The sequence below is a fragment of the Rutilus rutilus genome (assembly GCF_951802725.1).
Source record: "Rutilus rutilus genome assembly, chromosome: 18".
In the NCBI taxonomy this organism is placed as follows: Eukaryota; Metazoa; Chordata; class Actinopteri; order Cypriniformes; family Leuciscidae; genus Rutilus; species Rutilus rutilus.
In genome coordinates this window covers 24007972-24015665 of record NC_140231.1, presented here as the reverse complement: position 1 = coordinate 24015665, position 7694 = coordinate 24007972, and positions in this window count along the sequence as shown.

Here is a 7694-nt window from a genome sequence, read left to right as displayed (position 1 = left end):
AAATGCATTAATGAAAAAAAAAAAAAAACTGCCATTATTCAGTTGTGTAATTTCATGAACAGGAGAATATAAGACCATGTGACTGCATCAGATCCTGAAGACATTCTGACCTCTAGGTCATTGCCAGTGTGTGAATGGCACAATTAATCTTGCCCAGCCCATTTCAGACATGCTTTCAGACAACAGATCCATTAATCACCCCAACCAGTCCCAAGCTAATGCTGAAGCCTGCAATTATTCAGCATGGACAGTCCACATTTTATCAAAGAAGAAGGAAAGAAACATAGAGTGATTTATCAACTGTGGGTGTGTGCATCCACAGATGATACCCATTGAGTAGAGTGAGATAAGTCAACTGGTAATGGTTTTGCATCTTAAAGAACAATGACCCTAAAAGCAAGACAAAATCATTAAATGGAATGATGATAAAATCAAAATCAAATGTGTATTTACAGCAAAGATGCAACAGCTGACAGATGGAACTAAATGAAAAACAAAGAGTGATTGAATTTTGTTTAAGGTGATCATAAAAGGAAGAATTTTCTGGCATGACATAAAGAAGATTGTGTCTCATCTGTCTTCCGTATGTTGGTAGAGTTTGATGCCCCATCAATGAATGGACCCTAATTAATCTCCAATACTCATTATCTTGTGACAGATGCTATGGACCATTTACTAAATTTGAAAAGTGTGAGACTTTAATCGCGATTAGATTCCTGAGCAAGAAAGTTTCTTGCAGCTTAAACATTGCAGTTTATTGCTCTGTTCACATCTGCAGTCCTAATGCCTCCTGCAGCAGGTCTATGGCATGTTCACGCAGGTGATCAGGGACTCTGGGCATCTTTCTTCTGGTGTTTTTGGTGCCTAAGTATAATTATATTAATATACACAGATGAGCCAAAACATTATGACCACCTACTAAATATGCTGTTGGTCCTCCACATCCTGCCAAACAGTTCCGACCCTATGAGGAAAGCACTCTACAAAACCCCTGAAGGTGTCCTGTGGTATCTGGCACCAAGACATTAGCAGCAGATCCTTTATGTCCAAAGTGGAGCAACAATGGATTCGTCCAGTACATCCCACATATTAAATCAGATTGAGATCTGGGGAATTTGGAGGCCAGGGAAACACCTTAAACTCTTCATCATGTTCCTCAAATCATTCCTGAACAACGCACGCAGTGTCAGGGTGCAACATTCTGCTGAAAGAGGCCACTTACATCAGGCAATACCATTGCCATGAAGGGGTGTTCCTGTTTGGCAGTGATATTTAGGTAGGTGGCATGTGTCAAACTGATGTCCAAATGAAGGGCTGGACCCAGCAGAACATTGTCCATAGCATCCCAGTCCCTCCACTGTCTTGTCATCTTCCCACAGTGTATCTTGGTGCCATCACTTCAACGGGACACACGTACAGCCATCCACGTGATGTAAAAAAAAAAAAAATGGGACTCGTCGAACCAGGCGACCTTCTTCCACTGCTCCAAGGTCAGTTCCGATGCTCACGTGCCCATTGTAAGTGCTTTCGACTGTGGACAGGGGTCATCATGGGCACTCTGACAGTCAGACCCATATGCATAAGGGTGCATTGCACACACTGTATATAATTGATAATTAAATATGTATTTAAATATATGAATATGAAGTTATCTGAAACAATGTGGTTGACGTTTTGTGGTGCTGTATGGCAAAATTGATCCTCACTAGGCTTGAGACAGCAATTTTGCTTAACCAATGGCTTGAGTCCAGGGCACAACTATGTGTTTGGTCGGCAAATGAAAGAGAGTGATTTGAAAACTATTATTATTATTATAGAGAAATTGCACATTTACGCTTAACATTTCATTTTCATCTGTGATATTTCTCACTTATATCAAACCTCACACAGTTCTCACACAAATTATCTAGGGCTCCTAGTTTACTTCTCTGGTAATAATTACTAAGGCTTCTTGAAATCAGTTTGCATTAGCTATGAATCTTAATGAGTCCCTCAGGGTAAAAGCACTCAACACTTTAACAAAGATTTCTCTTTCTAAGACATAGGTTGATCTCTGGTATTTTATAATCTAAAATATTACTTACAGAGCCACAGGGAAGTATTATTTCAATGGGGTAAGAAGACAAAAACAAGTCTTGAACATTTTTTACAAATGGTATAAATAAAAGTTTTGCCTGGGTTCTTCTGTTCTATAAAAGAGAAGCCCATTTGTCATATTCACACACAGATACGGTGTGTGTAATTTCTCAGAGACAGTCACTGGAAATCTCATAGCATGTTCAGTGTATCCATCTTCCTATAGCTGTTGTGTATTTTATGACAGATTTTAAAGCACATACATTTTTCATCACCACATAAGGTAGATTGCAAAACCTGCCATGAAGTGTCTTCTAAAGCAGGCCCGGAGGGGAATATCTGGACTGTGAAGAAGGACTGAGGGAGAATATGAAATATGATGAATACATAAACTTAGGCCATTGAGGCGTGTAAATGATAAGCATAGAGACTTTCCCTGTGAACGTAGCGCTACGTTCAGCATCGATATACTTCAGGAACATGGAAATCTGGTCTACTATGCTAGAATATTTACACCAGAACTTCGCACAGTGTCTATACGCCTGACATCTTTGCAGAATCCATGGAAATGAATGACAAACCCTGTCAACCAGAGACACACACTTCAACATAGATTTCAGTCAATATGTTTTCTTGCACTCTCCCCTCAGAGGAAATCACACATCTTGAGTCATTAGCCAAGGTTCCTTTGGGGCACGGGCAAAACCTTCCTATCGCCTCACCCGGAGAAAATAAAATCCCATCTCACGGCCGAAAGATTAGATACGAATGCCTTCAGAACACAGCAACATAATTTAAAAATGTACGTAGATGTAATACATCACAGAGCTAATGGAGAGGAAAACATGCAAAAACTAGATCAAAGGTGTCTGAGATGATTCAACTAGATTGCACAGGAAATGGACACACTCCAGCTCTCTTTCCCTCACATATACACACACATTTACTATAACCACAAAGCGGAAATTCAGAGAGATATGGATGCAATGATGTGATAAATGTAGTCGTCCTGTCTTTTTTTCCCACACAAGTTTTCCAACTGACTCAAATGTCAGCACCCAAGGATGTGGAAATTACTGACAGCCCATCCAGATCTCAGGTTCAGATAAGCTTAAAAAAGGAAAGAAAGAAAGAAAGAAAGAAAAGATGAAAGGCTGTCCCTCTATGGAAACTTCATCAAAGCAAATCCACATATTAAATGGACTAGAATTAATGAATGCATTTCATTTAAAAGAACCCCGATAATGGAGTTCACTTAAGCCTTAAATAAGTGTTGAATACACTCTTTTAAAGCTAAAGTGAGCAATTTTTTTATGTTACAATACTTCATTCCAGCACATAAATTGAACTTTTGTTCCTTTTAGGCCATGTTTACTAGCTTATCTATAATATGCTAGTGCACTCTTCAGTCATTTTTAATTAAACTAAAACTAAACGATGAACAATACACTGAAATAAAGCTAAATGAATTATTTTCCTGCCAAACACGAAATATTTCGTTATTTGTGAGAAAATAATGCGAGTTTTCACTGTTATACGTTAAGGGCCGCTATGACACATCTTCTGAAAGATTACTGAATCTCCTGATCAAAACACATGCGAAGAAGATGCAGAAACAAGCGATCTTAAATGTAATCATATGCGTATGTAAAATAAAGCGATCATCAACATTAAACAGCATAAATCAAAACTGCCTAATGTTACTGAATGAAATGCCGACCCAGGAGAAGGACTGTGCAAGCATTAGGGGTGTTGTGATTTATTTAATTTTTTTTATGGTAAAAAACGCTGGCGGTGGCTGGCAACTTTAAAAATAAAATAAAAATCTGGTGGGGAAAGTTAAATAAAAGAAAAATATTAGATGAAAAACAAACTTAAACTTATTTTATTTCAGTTAGTTGCCAAGATAACATTTCAAATTTTTATTTAAGTACTAAAACTGCTTACACTAAACCTGAAATAAATAAAAATAAATTAAATAGAAATTGAAATAGAAATAGGCTACTTAAAAGAAAACTAAGAATAACTAACTAAATTACTAAAGAAAAATAACAAAATTACCTAAACAATTAAAATCTATATTACAAATATGAAAATAATAGTGAATTCTAAATATTAAATACTATAAATAAATAGTATATACATAATACTAAAACAAGGCTGGTGTAAAAGTTAACCTGTTGCAGATATTATATGCAAAGGTACAGTCTTTATCTTCCAGGACAATGGAGAAGAAATGTTGATGACTCATCTTGAACTACACATATTTTGTCCTATCAAAACCCTCTAGATAGAAAATCCTGCCCCACCTACACCTGATTATAGGTGTGTTCGACATCAGCTGCGGCTGGATGTATCCGATCGGCGAGAGCTGCTGTGTGCAGGCGGGGAGGAGCTGAAAAAGTCATGCCATACGTCATGTGGCATTTGCGCTGTCTCAAGTCAGAAAAAATATCTAACCGGCATGCACTGCTTCAAGTCAGCCACCGACCGGTCTGTGCAGCGCTGCATGAAGTTGAACAAGCCTTATATCAAGTATACTTAGCAAATAATGTTTGTCCAATCAGACAGACAGAGGGAGTGTTCTGACAAAAATTTGTTTGGTAATACTGGAACTACACACTTCAGCTTTCTTGAACTTTAAAAGTTCACGTCAACTGGTCAGACTGACAATAAAAAATAAAGGTGTAATACAGTGTAATACTTTTATTTAAGAGACATGGATTGCTAACACATCTAGCATGCACTATATATTTATGCTTCAGGGGCATAATGCTGTACTTGTGTCAGTAACCTTCTATTTTCTCCCATGCAGGTGAAAGAGTGTGAGATCAACAAATTGTTCCTTCAAATGGGGTCACGAAGGTCTCCTGCTGGAAGTGTTATGGATGTGGTCAGACTTTCAGCACGGAACACAAAGAAACTATCAGACTCTGGTGGGGGAATAATAGCATTTGCTTCTGGGGTCAGCCTAACAGACTGAGTATCATCATATTAAAGTCTAATGTCTCCAAGTAACATTACTGTGGAAAAACATTTCAGGAATAAAGGTGGAAAACAGAGAAATGACAAAAGACAGCAATAAGGTGATAAATTGGGTGATTTTTTACTTTTGCAAAAAAAAAAAAAAATGTACAGCACATTTGACTAAACCAATTAAGTTTTATTTTTCAAGATTTTATTATATGCATTAAAATAATTTTCACTTAATCAGACCTAATTTTGGAATATGTGAAAAATGTGTTTGATAGTAATAATAAAAAGTTGGCTATGTAAGCAAGCACAAAGCTGGGTATTTAAATTGAACATTTTCAATAATGTTTTCGCTTATTGAAGAAAAAGATGAAATAAAATAAAGATGAATTATTATGTGGAAAAATTTCAATCTAAACTAAATTTAGAAATGTTGCTTTGTCAACTAACTAAAATAAGTTCCCAATATTGCTATTTATTTATTTATTTATTTGATGAAGAACTTTTACCTTGTTCTTGATGTGACAGATGTGATTGTGCCTTGATGTGACAGATGTGCAGAAGCAGAAAGAGATAGGGGAAAGAGATAAAAGAAAGCAAGCGCTGTTGTCTCCTCTCCTATGCACTTTAAGTCATGCGCACAGACAAGAGATTAATCCTTTGTGACTCATCAGGACTGCATCGGATGTTTCTTCTCTAAGCTCACTTGCGCCCTGTTGCATTTGACACACAACTTGCTTACATTGCTTTCAAGCTTAATGATTAAAACATGAGTCTGTTTGCAGTCTAAAATGGAATTAAATGTAAACCCCTTCAACTTTAAGCCATGAGCAGTACATCTAACATTCAGAGTAAAGAGTGAAAACTAATCGAAAGGTTTAGCTGGTTACATATATATATATATATATATATATATATATATGATGCAACTCTTCAGTTCTTTTTATATATATATATAAGTTCTATAACAACTAAATTAGCAAATGTTGCTTTTATTTTTCTATAATAACACTATAAAACATTTTATACATATATGTGTGTATATATATATATATATATATATAAACACACACACACACACACACACACATATACATATACATATACATATATATATATATATATATATATATATATATATATATATATACACATTTTTATTCTTTTATCTGTGACAACCACTATACAATGTTTTATAGTACTGGTTTGCACTTGAAAACAATCATTTGAATTAGGCTATTATAATCTAAAATTGCCTGAATATTTCATTGCAGTTTCAGAAAGAGTGTGTAATCATAACAACATGCATTCTTCAACCGATAATCATTTTGTTTCTGACTTTTACAGATATGCACAGGCCTACTTCAAAACATCATCACATTCGTTATATAATACAAGGAACAATCACATTAATTTCTGATGAGAGAGGAAGCGGGGGGGATTGAAATTAGAATTAATAGTGTCAGACTTTTAACTGCTCTGACTCATTCTGATTGATTGTATGATTAGATATTTAAAAAAAATCACTATTATTTTGGTATACACAATCTCATTTACAGCCTCTACCACTGAAAAGATTCGTCCATAAAAATCTATAATACACTGACTCTTAGGAGAGATCTCAAACAAACGTACATGAGTTTAATTAGCTGTACAACTCTTCAGTTCCAAAATACCAAAGCAATGTCCACAGAGATTTTTATAGACAAGGCGATTTACTTTTAAAAACCCCATCATTTTGATTGACAGTCATGCTATTATCTAAAATAACTCAACGTGTTTCAGTAAAGAATAGAACAGAACAGTCTGTGGCCTCAAGAAACCACTTTGGTTGGATTTACTTTTAACAGAAGGGCCAGATGTTTCTTTTTCTTTAGTAAAGAGTTAACATCTGACATTATTAATATTTTTACTTGGGAATAGCCAATACTGCAAGCTCAATTTGGTATCTTAGCTAACTGTAAGTACAGTCCTTGAAATGTCAACTTGGAGTCGATAATTTCAAATATGTGCAGCATATATGGGGAATAACTGTCTAAGCATTGATCCTAACTCTTTTGTAAACCAAACATGAACCACAGAAGACCATGTCAGTAGGTGATTCAGTTGATGATTATGCACAAAGTTGTCAGTCCTGAAAAACACCTCTCAAAACCTGATAAACTTAGTTCCTATGTGGTCAGCTGTCTACATAAATAGCACATCTCACACAAACATAACTAGAACTTAGTTAATTCTTACTTTGGCATGCTAGCCATTCGTTGCTTTTTTATTTTAGTAAGCACAGAAAATACAGAGCACACAAAAATATTGTTAAAATAAAGTTTCAGTGTAGCCTACCTTTCTGCACGTCATTACGCCAGTCGGTGACGACAAAAGACTCATTCAATATTGAGTCATACATTCACTCAACGATTTATTCAGGAACAGAAAAAGTTTTGGTCCGCCAAATAAACTAAGTGGCCTACCTAACAATATTTTGTCTAAATACCAATTCACACTGCACCAACAAACACCAACCAACATGGTGTCAATTCCCAATGATTGATCATGTTCAATCGGTGAAAACAAGCACTGGCCAACAGCAACAGACACCAGTAACACATTAATCTGCCAAAACCTAACGAAGTGTCTGTTGCCATTAG